Genomic DNA, 16042 nt, shown 5'->3' with positions numbered 1-16042 from the left:
GCCCTTATTTTATTCGCAAAGTTTTTTCTTAATTTTTGTTCTTTGTCATATAATGTGGACTCAAAGGTGTTGGCATTTATTGAAATTTTAAAAAAAAAACAGACAAAGGAAAATGAAAGTGTATCAATCTAAAGTTACCTGGGAACTTCTTCCAGGATGTTTTTAAAGCAAACTAAATGGGCCTAGGTGACAGCTACCCTGGGCTTATATTAGACCCGGGGTTATGGCTGTGGTGCAGGTTCATTTGCGAGTGATTTGGGTCCCTCTCCGATGGTCATTTCAAAATTGACTCCCTTCGTGTTGGTCCATGTGATAGTTTGGCGCTAGCCACGGTCGAATTGTCCCGCCGGGGTCGGGGAAGGAGAGATTAATTTGGCAGGACCAAATTCCCCGTGTTGTAGAGCTAGAGTCTTCGGATAGGTTCCTTTCTAACCCGAACAGTACCCCAAAGGCGTGCTGGTTTAGGCATTCGTTGTCTAACGTGTCACAGTCAGGAGAAGTTTTCGTCCTGAGTGTGATTGCTTTTGGCCCTGATAGGTCACAGCAGGCATGGCTCGAGCCATGATTAGGAACTAAATTTTTGCAGATAGTTGTTCCTCGATGGTAGCCATTTACTTGACGGAGTCTTGGAATGGCGAAAAAAGAGAGCGATATGAATTATTATTTCTGCAATCATGATAGTGATTCTAGGGTGGAGGATTTGAAATAGTTAATTGTTGACCTTTAACCCGGCGCCAAGCAGTGGAACCGGTCCTATGTATAAGACAACTATTTCAGGATGACAGTTTTTTTTTGGACAGAATTTCGGTACTGATTCGAAATGATTTAATTTTCATAAAAGTGATTTTTGAAAATGTAGCTTAGGTGAACGTCAAAACTATTTTAGCCTGAATGGTGTTATGCCAAACATAAGTGTTATTTAGAAGACCAATAACTTATTTTACGAATCGTTTTTAGTCAACAATATTTAGAAGCTATTGACAAGAACTAGACCCTTAAGAGCCAGAATATTCTAGTGCTCAGAAGAGCAGCGCTGGAATATTCTAGCGCAGACTTGTTGTGCGCTAGTTATTTCTTGCGCTTACAAGTTCTTTTGAGGTTTGTTCGTGTAGTTGGTTTTTGGTCAGTCGGAATCGCCAACAACTTTAATTTCACTGTTCTAAGCCCTTTGTTTGAGCGTCTGTGCACTCAAACATTCAACATTCCGGCACGATAATGAATTCGTGCGTACTAGCCTTTGGGGATTGATTCGTAAATGCTAATTTTGGTTAAGATTTCCATGACTGTACTCGATTGATCTTAATTTCGTGAAAATACCTTTGGTGCAGTTTCGAATATGCGCATTTTGTATGGTGGGTATTTTTGAGCCAGACTTAAGTAATGCTTTTAAGGCACAAGCGTTTTTTAGTCTTATGGATGAGATGCACGAATATCCAACTTTAACTTTTTTTAGCTCCTGATTTACTGACTTTAATTACAAGGAATAAGCAGGGCGAGCGATGAAATATAATAGCCCTGCTGTAAACATCACTAATAATTTGTTGCGCGCAAAGCAAAGGCGCTGTTATTTTCCGGCGCCTTTCCGCGTTTGCTTTATTATTCCCTTGCGGTATGCCGCTACAATTTTCTGGCGCTCGTCAGAGGCGCACTGGAATTTTGTAACGCTGCTCTCTTAAGCACTGCTATATTTCGAGCGCTTATTCCAGGGCTGCGGAATGTGTAGTTCCGATTGTACAATTTGTAGGTTTTAATCACCTTTTGATATTTTCAAGCGTTTTTGTTGACTTTAATGACGTTGTTGACCTTAAACTCTATGTCTGGTTAGTTAGTTCACATAGCACATAAGATTTGTACACGAAACTAGCATTAAGAATGGATATCAGATACAGATGTGCATTTAGTTTTATGCTGAGCCTCTAAAGTATGATAGGTTGAGTGTTAAAAGTGTACCAAGTCTATCGACAATTCCCCAATAGGCCTTTGTAAAAGTACCCTGGTTCATGAACGACATCAAAGCCTATCCGGTATACACTGGAGTGGCATACACCGAGAATGGACCTAGGAGATAAACGGTTTGATTTGGGTGGGTTTGATACATTAGGAATGTGCCGAGTTGACAACATTCGAAGTGCGTGCACCCACCGGGGCTTATAGGTGTCCTTATTCCCAACTTCTGAAATGTAACATGCCAAGGTAGCCAAGATTGTAATGCGGTTCTATCGCGATCTTTCGTCACATTGAATATTCAGGTCATCCCAACTTAATAAGGAAAAAAAAGCGGCGTAGCGTTCAATTTCTGCTATACGGCTTCCTCACCGACGAACTACTTGCACAAATTATTTCAATATTGTGCCCAGAGGAGTCGCAACTGTGAGGGGGTCAGAAAATAGGACAGGCATAAGAAAATGGCCCGAACGACTTTCCCTTCGGGAGGTGGAAATCATATCAAGTAAATAGGAACTAACTGTTGGCGTCAGCCTCTTTTTACTAGTATATAGGAGTCGCCATTCAGTTTTACAACTACATTGAATAAAACTGACAAAACCCGTTTATCGTTATTTGTCCGAAGGGCAAACATATTTGACTCATAGCGGCCATAGGTTCCCTTGTGATCCCTATTATGGAGATCGCTCAACGTACATGCAGCGAAGTAGAGATTGAAAGTTCGGGGGACGTTTACTAACACATGGGAGTGCCCAACTTTAGCCCATGCGGCGGTCCTTACTAATTCGACGTGACGACAAAAGGGACATGCGTAATACTACATTACTAATCTGAGTTGGTTTTAATGCACAAGTAATTAACTAACGAGCGTCAAAATAGTGATTTAGATTAATTAAAGGTGCTTAGCAATACTAGTTTGTCGAGAGATTATCTTATTAGGTGTGAGTAATATAGCAGATGAAGTGAACATATTTATAGAGGTGATGAAAGCAATAAAATATAGTCAGATTACAGTATAGGGTAGGCTATACTGCGGATCTCAGGAACACTAACCACTTGTCTTTGCTAGCCTTCCTTTTTTGTTTCCAAATTCCTGGTAACTACTAACTGACTGTAGGGTGGGATTCTTCCAAAGTTTAGACTTAGGATTTGGCCAGAGCTTCGGTATGATTAGGGCTGGTTAGAGAGATTATACGGGCAGGGTCTACTTAGCAGTGTGTTAATACGACAGACAGTTTGCAGATATGGACGGTTTGAAGCTTCGGTCAATAATCAAGCTTTTTAGGTGTTTGGTAATTCATAATTGGTGTCGTTTCCAGATTTCAGAGGATCACATTTATAGTGTAACAGGTCGAAATAGGATAGACGTTTGAAGAGATTGAATTTCACTGTAAGTTAACTAGCAGAGCTATAATATTTTAGGGCACTCATTTTGTGCGTTGGATTTTTCTAATGCATATAAGGTATGCGCCAGATGAGTCATTGACAGCTGTCTTGAAATCTTATCTTGGTCGTGATTGGGTGAGAACCAAACTGTAGCGCCTAAATATTCTTGCGCTCTCTTTGGTGCGCTGGAAAAATGTAGAACTGGCATGCCAAGCACTAGAAATATCTGACGTTGGTGTTTCACTTCTACTTTATCAAACTTTTCCGGTTTTATTCCAACTTTTTATCTCATTCACGGTTTTATCTCCTTTAAGAATACTAGCTAGAGTGCAACTCTTGTATTTTCTTATCAAGTATCAATCGTACTGCAATGCAATCACTTGAAATCTATCTTATACAGTTACTATTCTGGGTAGGGGTTAAGCATGACAAATACTAAATAGCAGTAACTAAAAATAGAAATATGGCTTTTGGGATTGTTAGTCAGTCAAAGGTCGTTCGTCGCATACTTAGAAAGGCATAGACAAGCAGTTTGGTTCATCATCGAACCCACCGCTTCGGCCCTAGGGACAAATGTTGGCGTCTACAAAAGGCACTACCTATAACTCTATAGGAAAGAAAAAAAATAAGTATAGATCCTATATAAGCATGAAAATAAAATATAATACTCCATAGAAATCTATTTAAATTTGAAGTGCTTCTTTATAAGATAGAAAATTACAGCTTTGGACATACAATGAAAAAGTAGAATTGTTGACCAATTGCAATGTTGCTTCCTTCAACCATGGTCATTACGGGATAGAGCTAGAAACCACTAATACACAAGACATACAAGGGAACGTAACATCAAACTAGTTTAAAACAGTTCACCGCCTTTACAACTGAAATGGTGTAATTCCTTATCGGAGGACTCAAGATATTAGGTAAAACTCTTATTTTATAAAGTCCCGTTTGGGAAGACACGGCGAAGCAGATGGCCTTGATCCAAGTTTGTCCTATAAAACACGACCACAACCTGGTCACTCGGCATCATGGACTCCGGAGGATCGAAAGGAACCAGCTGAGATACAGAACTATGTTGAATAGCAACTCGCTCACCCAGGTACCACATAGGGCGGTAAAGCCCCGGGATCAACACCCTCCTCCTAGTCAGGAAATTAGCACGAATTGCCGACTCAAGCATAGGTACCCCCTCAAATAGGCAAAACGCCACCTGCAAAGCAACAAATTCAGTTGGCATACAATAGATGGCAAGGTTCAAAACTCTTCAAATATAATCATACCTCCTCAATGGGTATAATCCGCAAAGTCTTGTAGAATGTCTGCATGGTATCCTGAGTGCGCTCCGCTACCCGCCAAGAAGCTGCAAACGGGTAAGATGCACCATGAGGGCGAGCAGGAACCAAGCTGGGGAAATTCTCATATGCCCAAATCTAAAAAACAAATAAAAGTTCAATCAAGCCTACAAATACAAAATGCAAAGTACAAAGGGATTCATCAATACCTCCAACACTCTCCATAAGGCAACCATGGCAATCGGGTAAGAAAAGGCAGTCCATGAAGCATTCTTCATCTCATGCAAAAGGTGGTCATACGTCAAGCTCCCCCAATTGAGTCCAGAAACAGATCTCAAATCCCTCAAAGGCTCCAAGTAGCGTACCAATAGGTGACTGTTCCTACAAGGTACAATCATCCGACAAACGAGCACTAGCAGGAAGATGCGCACCCTCTATTTTGTGGTTTCTCCAAGCAACTCAATACCAGCCAGAATATGCGACAAGAGGCATGAGTTACCTTCTCGCTGCAATATCCCTTCAACAGGCCCTAGTAAATCTCTAACACCCGGACTGCCCCACTTCAAGTTTTGGTTAAATACAACCTTCCTCTAAGAAAAAGGGAGTCCACTTATCATGGAAAAATCAAGAGGGGTGATCGTAATCTCCCTCCAGCGCATGTGGAATGAGTTGGTAGTCTCCCACCACCACTCCAAAAGCACCCTTGTCCTGGCCTTGACGCCAGTGACATCCTCAAAACCTTAGACCGTGTCCCAGAACGGGGTAAAGCCCGACTGCTCCCACAGGACCCTTGTATCCTTATGAGCCTGGATATGCCTGAAAGACCTCGCAAGCTCTCTCCGAGACCAGAATACACGGATACCCGTTGTGAGGGGGTCGAAAAAGCGCGAGGCTAATGCGTGACCTTGTCCCTCGTGGGTGTGACGATTCTTTTTATTCAATCAAGTGTAATTGGATTTCCTGTGAGTATACACCCAATTGAGTAGTAATATAGGAGTCGCCATTCAGTTTTTAACGACAATGAGAAAAACTGACAAAACCCGGTTATAGTGACATAAAGGGAGTGCAATTATGTTTGACCACGACGGCCGTAGGTTCCCTTGTGATCCCTGGTGTGGGGATCTCTCAATATACACCCGCAAGGTAGAGATTGAGGGTTCGGGGGACTGTAACTACCGAGAGGAGTAATTCGCTCGTCGATAACTCCAGAGGCAGGATATCCTTACTAGCTCAGCATAAATAATTGAAGGGACATGCGTTAACTATTAAACTAATCTGAATTGATTTTAGCAATATGCAACATATAATACTAATTCGATCGTGATTATCTGATTTAAATAACATTAAGGGACCTAGCATGATAATCCGATTTCCCAAAAATATTATATTTGTTAGGCGTGATAGAACATTCAAATTAGGTTAGTTTAACAGTTCATAAAAAGGGCGAGAAAAGCGGTTAAATCATCGAAAAGGGACACATTACGACGTACCCTTGAGAGGTGCGTCACGGTTCTCAGAAAACTAACCACTTTGACTTTGCTATTTCTCCTTTTTTTTTAACGAATCTCGATTATGGGACATGATACGTTCTGTTCGATTTATGGATCGATTGCGACAGAACGCGTGAACAGTTTCGCAGCGAGAGGCTTAGGCTAAGGGGTTTAGAGTCAATACTCAGAATATATTATGTGTTGTTGTCTGTTTTCACGTCGAAACTAGGGGCCTATTTATAGGGAAGAGTTCATGGAAAGATAGAATTGCAGAGTTCTAATCCGCAAAGAATTAGGAAAAGAAACGTACCCAGGTATTTTCAGCGCCCAGGCCTGGGCGCCGAAGATTTCGGCGCCTAGAGCCAGGCGTTGAAAATAGGGTGTGGGCAATTTTGTTTAGTCAGATTCGGATTCCTAAAATCCGTAGAGTTTAAGATTAATTCGAGTCTTTTAGCGCGTATCAATTTCATGACGGTATGCGTCTGGGCCCGTTACGAACTCTAGGCTCGTTAGGATTTTAATTAATACGTAACTCTTATTTCCGAATCCTATTAGGAATAGGATTCTCGCGGTTTTCTATCTCATTTAGGATTTATGTTGGAATGCAACACCTAATTCTGATAGGTTTCTATCTTTTATGATTTGCCACTTTTAGAATCTACCTTTTACGGCACTTACTATTTTTAGCGGGTTTCCATAAATAGCAGGTTTCGGGTAAAATGGGGAATCGAGATTCGTTTATTTTATAGGAGATGCGTTGTCAAGTGGAGTTTTTATGCTTTCATCATCGAACCTTTCCCTTGCGGGAACGGGGACAAAAGTAGGTGTCTACAGTTAGCCCCCACTTTGACTGAGTCTTGGAGTAAGACAATGGTCAAAGTATTAGATGGAGTGCGTCACACAAGCCATGGTGTATGTGACCTGTTTTGCGAGGGTCTCACGAGCCCCCGAGTGATAACATTTGACTTAAGTGTCATCACTTGAAGTGTCGACATATCCCTTACGTGTCATTGGGATTTGTCAACTGATAGTATAGAAACTTCCTCACTTTGTCATTGGAAGGATCTTAGGATGCGTAGAAACTCCCTCACTTTGTCATTGGGAGTAGCTACAAATGTTTTCGAAATTAAAGTTGTAAAGTGTAATTGGGCCTGGCCAAGCCCAATCACGAGGTAAAACGTTTTTAAAGATTCTCATTTTCAGGGCTAGCTAAACGAGAAAACCCCCTTGTTTTTATAGGACGTAAAACGAAGGAAAATCCAACACATCGCTCTTTTTTGGAAAAACGAAAAACAAATCCTTTAATTTTTGGAAAAAGGGAAAACCAATCCTTTAACTTTCGAAAAAAGGGAAAACCGATCCTTTGATTTTCGGAAAAAGGGAAAACCGATCCTTTGATTTTTTCGGAAAAAGGGAAAACCGATCATTTGATTTTCGGAAAAAGGGAAAACCGATCCTTTGATTTTCGGAAAAAGGGAAAACCGATCCTTTGATTTTCGGAAAAAGGGAAAATCGATCCTTTGATTTTCGGAAAAAGGGAAAACCGATTCTTTGATTTTCGGAAAAAGGGAAAACCGATCCTTTGATTTTCGGAAAAAAGGGAAAACCGATAAAAGTTATCGCTGCAACGACTAAGGACCTGCGCTGTTAGTGACGCAGACCCCGCCCGCTGAAGGTGGGCGAGCTTGTCCGCTGAGGGTGGACCCCCCGTCCGATAGAAGTGGACGAATCTGTTTTGATGTTTTTTTGAAAATAAGGACCTACGCAGTTTGTGACGTAGACCCCGCCGGCTGAAGATGGCGAACCTGTCCGCTGAGGGTGGACCCCCCCGTCCGAGCTGGGCGTTGAAAATGCGAAGGGGGGGGGGCTGGTCTTTAAATTCGCGGACCGTCTCCTTCCTTTCCCATTTCCACCATTTTCGCTCAAACTTCTACACTTCTCTCTACTGATTTTTGCTCGTTTTCTTCACTTTGCTTCACGAGTTCTACTCCAAATTACTTCCCAATCTTCCCAATGTAAGTAATTTTCAATAATTTTGAGCTTTTTTGTCAATTTCAGTATTTTTGTCAAGTATTTTCGTGCATGAAATTGATTTGGGGGTTTTTTATTTTGTGCCCCTTTTCTTCAATTAGATAGTTGGAAATATTCCACATAACATGTTAATTAGTTTGTGCATGTTAATTTTTGCAAGTATGTTGATTTTTGCTGAATTTGGGCATTTTCATGCTAGCCCCCAAGTATACCTACGAATCTAGTATTTTCTTATAATGTAGGTGTTCTTGGTATATTGCTTGCGTTCCTCATAATTCATGAATGACAAATTATGGGAGAATTTTGATTTTGCTGGAGTTAATTTTTACTTAGGGAATTTTGCTAAGTATGAACTTAGTATCATGTTTTTTAGGGAACAAAAATTGTATGACTCCATTTCATGAGTGAAATGCACTCTTTTTAGGGATCGGTATGAGTGCCGATTTTGTCAAAGGTATAATGCCTTGTTGTATTGTTGATCAGCATGTCTGACGAGTCGTTACCCCCTCCTGGTGGCCACGAGGTGCGTGGCATGACGCGTCAGTCGACTGGCCCGGGTCCCCTATGGGTGGGCCCTGAGCTTTACGATGGTCGTGATCTGCACTACGACCTAGATCACCATGTGACTTCCCGCCTTCACGCGAGGAGAGAGACTACGGTTCGCGGCTATGGCGCCGCGACGAGTGAGACCGTTTTTAGCTATCTGAGCTCGGACGCCCAGGCCTTGGTGAGGGCGAGCTCACTGTTTCCGGTGGTTGAGACCTTCTGGGAGATACTGCGGCTCAACATCTCCCTGTCCTTTCTGCGGTCGTTCCTGAGGTGGTGGTGGGATACCACCAACACCTTCCATTTTCCTTGGGGCGAGATGACGATCACTCCTGAGGACTACACAGCTTTGACGGGTTTGACCTTTACAGGGAACCCCGTCCGTCTGAGGTCGGACGGCCCATCGCCGACTGTTGCTGAGGATACCAGGCTCCTGGGCTCGTGGATGGGTAGTAGGTTACCTTCGTACCAGCCCCGTGGGATACCTTTCGCTGACCTGATATGGGCTTTGGAGCACGGGGTAGAGGAGTCGCCTTCGAGACAGACTCGGCTGTTCTACCTCCATTTTATTACTTCCACTTTTCTATCGGGTCCGACTGACACCTTTGACCCGAGGTGGATAGGCATGGTGGAGGACGTGTCTACACTGGGTGACTATCGCTGGGGCAATTTCGGCTATGCGACGCTTGTCGGCCAGATGAGTTTGTCGGTGCCCGTCTCGGACCCAAGTATACGTCACTTTGTGATTACATTAGCGGGAGTGCCGCGTTTGATCGAGGTATGTGCCTAGACTTTCTTTTGTTTTTCTCGCTTTTACCCGGCCCCCTTTTTTTTTACGTTTTATTATCCTTTTCTTTTTGCAGCTGTGGGCCTTTGAGCACTTACCCTGGCTGGCTCCCCGAAAGGGGCGGAGGCCTTTGGAGTTCCCTGCCGGTCGCCGTTGGGGTTGGAAGAAGAAGCTGACAGTGCGTCCACCGCCCGATACCGTGTGGGATCTTATCCGGGACGGGAACCCTGAGCATGTACAGAATCTTATCCTCTATCTCGTATTTCGTCATTTTTTCATTTTCGAGATCTGACTGCGTTTTGTACGAAAACAGGTGGTTTGGACCCCATGGCTCTCTTTTAGGGGTACCCATGCTTCGGTCAGGGAGAGTTATGCCCTGAGCCAGATGCGGGTCTTGCTCGTTGGCCGCCGGGACTCTGTCTGGTACCTGGGAGAGCGGGTACGTATGCAGACGGTCGGGGTTTTTTCGGTGCCCAGGCCTCCGCCTGCGACCATGCTGTCTACTCGCTCGATAGGCGAGTCGTGGAGGGTCCACTCGAGGACTGGTGTGCCGGCCACAGAGTTGGTGATAGAGGGAGCTAGCTATTACCAGTTTATCCAGGATTCTCTTCGTCTCCCGGAGCCTGGCGCTGTAAGTTGCTCCTCTCTTTGTATTGATTTTAGTGTTTTCATGTTCGTGCCCATGTGTTTATGCCTACTGTGTTTTATGCAGGAGGGTCCTGACCCTTTGTTGGGGGGATGGGTGCTTCCCGATGCTCGGATCTCGTATACCGGAGAGAGTGGATCCGAGATTGTGGAGACTTTCCCGGAAGACCGGGTTTTCCATGCTCCGCTCCCTGAGGGAGTAGAGGCGGTATGCACCTTTTATCTGTGTACTCTTCTTTATATTTTTTCTTTCTTTTTTACTGACATTTTTGTTTTAGGTTCCGGCCCGTACGGCCAATGCGATGGTGGGGGTGATCAACCGGTTGAAGTTCGCGTTGGTTCGATCTCGGTCTGCACTTTCCTGCAGGAGCCCCCACTCTATTCGGGTAATGTGCCCTCTCTTTTTTCTTTTGATCCGTACCTTTGGTTTGGCTTTCGGTTATTCACTCTCTTTTTTGTCCCTTTTTGCAGACGGCTACTGGGCGTGCTGGGGCCGACGACGCGGGTCCCTCGGGCGGGGGACACGGTCATCGCGAGAGAGAGAGAGCACGGCACTCGCCCCTACGGCATCGCCGTTCTGACGCGGGGGTGAGTTCTTCCGGGGAGAGGTCCGAGCCGGAGCGTAGGCGGCGTTCCGTGTCGGTGGCCCGAGAGCCTAGCCCCGAGTTGCAGTCGCAACCTCATTTTTGGGGTGACTCTGGCTGGGGTCCCTCATACCACGGGGAGTGGAGTGGATGGACCGGCGAGGCTTGGAGACATGGATCCGATGACGAGTCTTAGGCTTACCTCCTGTTTTATACATATTCATTCTTGTGTTCCGCATGTATATATATATTTTTTGCGATTTTTGGTGCAAGAATGTTTTGAGCCTTCCGTGGGCTTTGTTTTAACATATTATAGCAATATTAGCTTCCTAAACCAACGACGGATTTCGTAAAGGAAAAGACTTTCGTAAAAATAATGAGTTCATATAAGAGTGCACATATATTTTTAGACTAACCGACTACTTGGGGTATTACATATGCATGGTCACTATTTTTTTGTTTTTTGCCGACTCGTGTCATACTTCTTTGTTGGGCTTGTTCTCGGAAACCCTTGTGGCTTTTTAATTTTATTTGGTCTTGCCCGTGCATGGGTTAGGGTAGAGTGCCCTTTGCAATATCTTTTCTTCTTGATGCGTTGCATGACTTTATTATTTTTTAATTTTTTATTGGACCGAATCCTTGAGAAGGATTGCCTACGTATCTTGTCAGAATCAGGTCGCGCGTAGTTCTAGCTTTTTTGAAAAAAAACTTTTTGAAAGGGTGTTCATTACTCGTCTGCTTCCCCCCCAAGTGTTCGTGGTTCTTTTGAGGGTTAGAAAAAGGAGTATGAACACTTTGTAGAAGCGGGAGGGTAGGTGGCAAGAGAGAACGACGCCCGATTTAGGGCGAGGGAAATATCGGCGCCCAGTCCTGGGCGTGAGAAATAACAGCGCCCAGTCCTGGGCGTTGAAGTTTTGTCCTTCGCTTTTTCTACTTTATCGAGTTTTATGTCGTTTGTTTAGAGTAATGCGCAGAATGTTGGCTTATGAGTCTTACTATGTTTATTAGATGCCTTAACTCCGGACCGAATTTTATTAAATATAGTACTTTTTCAATTGGTCTAAGTTCGTGAGGTTAGCGAATTCCGCTCCATCTATGTCGGCTAGTTGGACTGCTCCGCCAGGTAGGATGGTCTTTACAAAATATGGTCCTGTCCACTTAGGCCGGAATTTTCCTCGAGGGTCCGTAGTAGGTGCGCGGACTTCTTTTAAAACAAAATCGCCTTCTTTGATGTTTCGAGGTTTGACTCTTTTGTTGAATTGCCTTGCGATGCGCTTTTGATACACTTGCACGTGATGTAGAGCTCTCAACCTCCGTTCGTCTAAAAGGACGAGTTCGTCGTACCTAGCTTGAACCCAATCAGCTTCGGGTAGCTTGCTTTCTAGGACGATCCGGAGGGAGGGAATTTCCAACTCGACCGGTTGGACTGCTTCCATTCCGTATACCAAGGAGTAGGGTGTTACTCCAATGGAGGTGCGGATTGAGGTTCGATAGCCCCATAATGCGAAGTGTAATTTATTGGGCCAATCCTTATAATTTTCGGCCATTTTTTCGATTATGACTTTAATATTTTTGTTGGCCGCCTCTACCGCGCCGTTCATTTGCGGCCTGTAGGGAGAGGATTTATGGTGTTTGACATGATATTTTTTGAGCAGGTCTTGGACTTCGGCCCTGAAGTGGGAACCTTGGGCACTTATGATTTCATGTGGAACCCCGTATCGACAGAATATGTTCCTTTCTAGGAATCGAGCGACATGTTTGGTTGTTAACTTTGCATAGGAGACTGCCTCTACCCATTTAGTGAAGTAATCAATTGCAACTAAAACGTACTCGTGTCCCCCTACGCCTGTTGGTGTTACCTTGCCGATTATATCTATACCCCAGGTGGAAAAGGGCCATGGAGAAGTGAAGGTGTATAGTTCTGAGGGAGGCAAATGGTTAAGGTTACTGAAGATTTGGCATTTTGGGCAAGTTTTTACAAAGTGATGGCAATCGGTTTCCATAGTGGTCCAATAGTACCCTGAGCGGGATATTTTTCGGGATACCATTTTTCCGTTCATATGGGGTCCGCACACGTCGTTATGGTATTCTTCCATTAGTCTTTGGGCTTGGTTTTGATGGACACAAAGTAACTTGATTCTATTCGGCGTGTATTTGTACAGTTCTCCCAGAATTATGCTATATTGTGAAGCGAGGAGGCGTAGGGCCTTTTGTGCTCGCGGGGAAGTGTTTGGGGGGAATTCCCCACTTGTTTTGTAACGAAGGATGTCCATGTACCATGGCTCTTCTTCGGTGCTTTCAGGTTCGGAGTCTATGGCACAACAATAAGCCGGCTCTTTCCTTCGCTCGACCCGAAGGGTCATTCCGTCCCATTCATTCGGGATGTTGAGCATTGAAGCTAGCTTCGCTAGTGCATCCGCGAATTGGTTGTCGTCTCTTGGCAAGTACGTATACTCGATTTTTTCAAATTGCTCGACTATTTGGTCCAAGTGAGCTTGATATTTTGAGAGACTAGTGCTTCGGACCTTCCATCTTTTGGATATATGGTTGATTATTAGGGAAGAATCCCCGAAGACTTGTAGGTATTTGACTCCGAGGCTAACTGCGGCCTCTAGCCCGACTATGCAGGCCTCGTATTCGGCGGCATTGTTTGTGGCCTCGAAGTCAAGTTTGACGGAAATTGGTATATGGGCTCCTTCGGGACTGACTAGGAGAACTCCGACGCCGCATCCTTTTTGGTTGGACGCGCCATCGAAGTATAGTGTCCAATAGTCGTCTTGTATCATCAGAAGTTCCTCGTCGGGGAGGAGGTAAGCTTCTGGGGTTTCCTCATTCGTGGCATGCTCGGCCAGGAATTCGGCTACCGCTCTTCCTTTGATTGTTTTTTCTGGCATGAATTTTAGGTCGAATTCTGAGAGCATGACTAGCCACCTGGACAGGCGACCACTCAGGGCGGGCTTTTCGAACACGTATTTTAAGGGATCTAGTTGTGACACTATATGAACAGTGTGGGCCAATAGGTAATGTCTGAGTTTTTTGGATGCCAAGACGAGGGCGAGACAGGTTTTCTCAAGTTCTGTGTATCTCGTCTCGTACTGTATGAACTTCTTGCTCAAATAGTAAATGGCCCGCTCGGATCCATGTACACACTATGAGAGCATAGCCCCTGCTGCAGTATCCGTGACGGTTAGGTATAGGCGTAAAGGGATTACAGGAAAAGGCGGGGAGAGGACGGGTGGCTTGCTTAGGTATTCTTTGATTTTATCGAAGGCGGTTTGGCATTGTTCATCCCATTCGGCCTTTTCTTCTTTTCTTAATTTTTTGAATATTGGCTCACAAGTCATAGTAAGCTTGGAAATGAACCTACTAATGTATTGCAGCTTTCCTAGGAAGCCCCTTATCTGCTTTTCAGTTTTTGGTGGGGGCATTTCGGTAATGGCTTTGATCTTAGATGGGTCAATCTCGATTCCTCGCGTACTAACAACATATCCTAGCAATTTTCCCAAGGTTACCCCGAACACGCATTTTTGTGGATTTAGTCTCATGTTATATTTCAAGATTCGGGTGAAGAATTTTTTAAGTGCCGGGAGGTGACCGTGCCGGTCTTTAGATTTGACGATCATGTCGTCCACGTAGACCTCGATTTCTTTATGTATCATGTCATGGAGTAACGTGGTGGCTGTTCTTTGATAGGTGGCCCCCGCGTTTTTCAAACCAAAAGGCATTACAGTGTAACAATATGTTCCCCAAGGGGTAATGAAAGTTTTTTTTTCCATGTCTTCTTCTGCCATGAGTATTTGGTTATATCCGGCGTACCCGTCCATAAAGGAGAGGAGCGCGTGTTCTGCGGTATTGTCTACTAGTATGTCAATGTGAGGTAGGGGAAAGTCATCTTTAGGACTGGCTTTGTTGAGGTCTCGAAAGTCTACGCACATTCGCACTCGTCCATCTTTTTTAGCTACAGGGACAATATTGGCCACCCATTCTGGGTAGTTGGAGACTTTTATAAAGCCGGCGTCTAATTGTTTAGTGACTTCTTCTTTTATTTTCAAGGCTATCTCTGGTTTGAGCCGCCGGAGCTTTTGTTTTACTGGCGTCATTTTGGGATCTAGCGGAATTTTATGCTCAGCGATTTCTCGATCTATTCCCGGCATGTCTTTGTAGGACCAAGCAAAGACACCCTCGAATTCCCGCAAAGTGGAGATTAGATCGGCTTTTTCAGTGGGAGTTAAGGTTAGGCCAATTTTAACAATTTTAGGATTTTCTTCTGTTCCAATATTTACCAATTCTGTGTCCTCAATTATAGGAGTTTTGATTTCTTGTTCATTTACAGCTTTTATTAGTTCGGTATATTCCTCTTCTGGCTCTTTTTCGTGCTCATTAGTGGCGAGACATTCTGCATTATTACTCTGATTTTTAAGCGGCACATACTCAAAAGTTTTGTTTATCTTATTAAAGTCATGAAGCATTACATCAAAAAGATCTCCCGGAGTAGAGATTTCCGGGTCTAAACTATTTTTGGGAGGGGTTACAATTTTGCTAGGTTCGGACTCGGATTCAGACTCTAATTCTTCGTACATCGGACCCTCTCCCGCAGATATCTTGAACTTCATCCCACGAGCATTAGTCCATTTGAAAGTCTTGCGCCACCCTCGTTGGATTTGTTCATCTTTTGAGGGTGATGGAACGATCAATTTAGTAGGATCGAACACTTCATCTTGGAGAGCTAGTGCCATAATTTCTGTTTCTTTCTTCGCTCTTTTCTTTTCTAACCCAAACAATAGCCCGAAAGCATGTGAGTTGGGGAGCGTTTTTGGCATAGCATGGTTCTTTAGGACGAGTGGCCTTTGAGAACGTAAAGGGTCGTGTCCCAGAGCATGCATCTCTTGGGTTTGTGCGACCTCTAAGTACAGATGTTCGGGATATGCTTCTTCCATCGCGTTTCTTGATGGCTATCACGGGCAAGTACTCAGGGGCCCTGCACTATTGTTGTGGAGTAGGAGACACATTAGTTTGTTTCGTGAGTCGGTTTTTTAGGCATTCTATGGCTACCCTTAAGTCGGACTAGTATATTTAGACTGTTATGTGTGCACTTTGAACGCTTTATGTTTTTGAAAATCTCTGCCCGTGTGACATTCATGATTATTTGCATGGTCGACTTTTAGTGTCGAGCATTACCGTCGTAGGAGGCCTAACAACGACGCAAAGAGTTATTAGTTTTTCGCGAGTCGCTTTTGAAATCGAGTGCTTTTCTTACGCCCTCGTAGCAATTCTTTTTTATGAATAATTTTTGCTACGTATTTTCCTTTCGTGCGGGCACCGAAGCTGCTGCGC

The 16042-nt window shown here is 44.1% G+C and overlaps 1 long non-coding RNA gene across 1 annotated transcript; it reads left to right on the top strand.

Moving 5' to 3' along the window:
* Nucleotides 1-10052: 10052 nt before the first annotated feature.
* LOC130459813 (uncharacterized) lies at nt 10053-10417 on the top strand. The gene is made up of 3 exons (XR_008919453.1): nt 10053-10110; nt 10192-10332; nt 10403-10417. It is a non-coding gene; the product is annotated as an uncharacterized lncRNA (long non-coding RNA).
* The last annotated feature ends 5625 nt before the right edge of the window (nt 10418-16042 follow it).

This window comes from Spinacia oleracea, chromosome 4 (assembly GCF_020520425.1).
Source record: "Spinacia oleracea cultivar Varoflay chromosome 4, BTI_SOV_V1, whole genome shotgun sequence".
NCBI classification, from domain to species: domain Eukaryota; kingdom Viridiplantae; phylum Streptophyta; class Magnoliopsida; order Caryophyllales; family Amaranthaceae; genus Spinacia; species Spinacia oleracea.
Note: the sequence above shows the minus strand (reverse complement) of the source record. Positions and strands in the feature narration are given on the sequence as shown.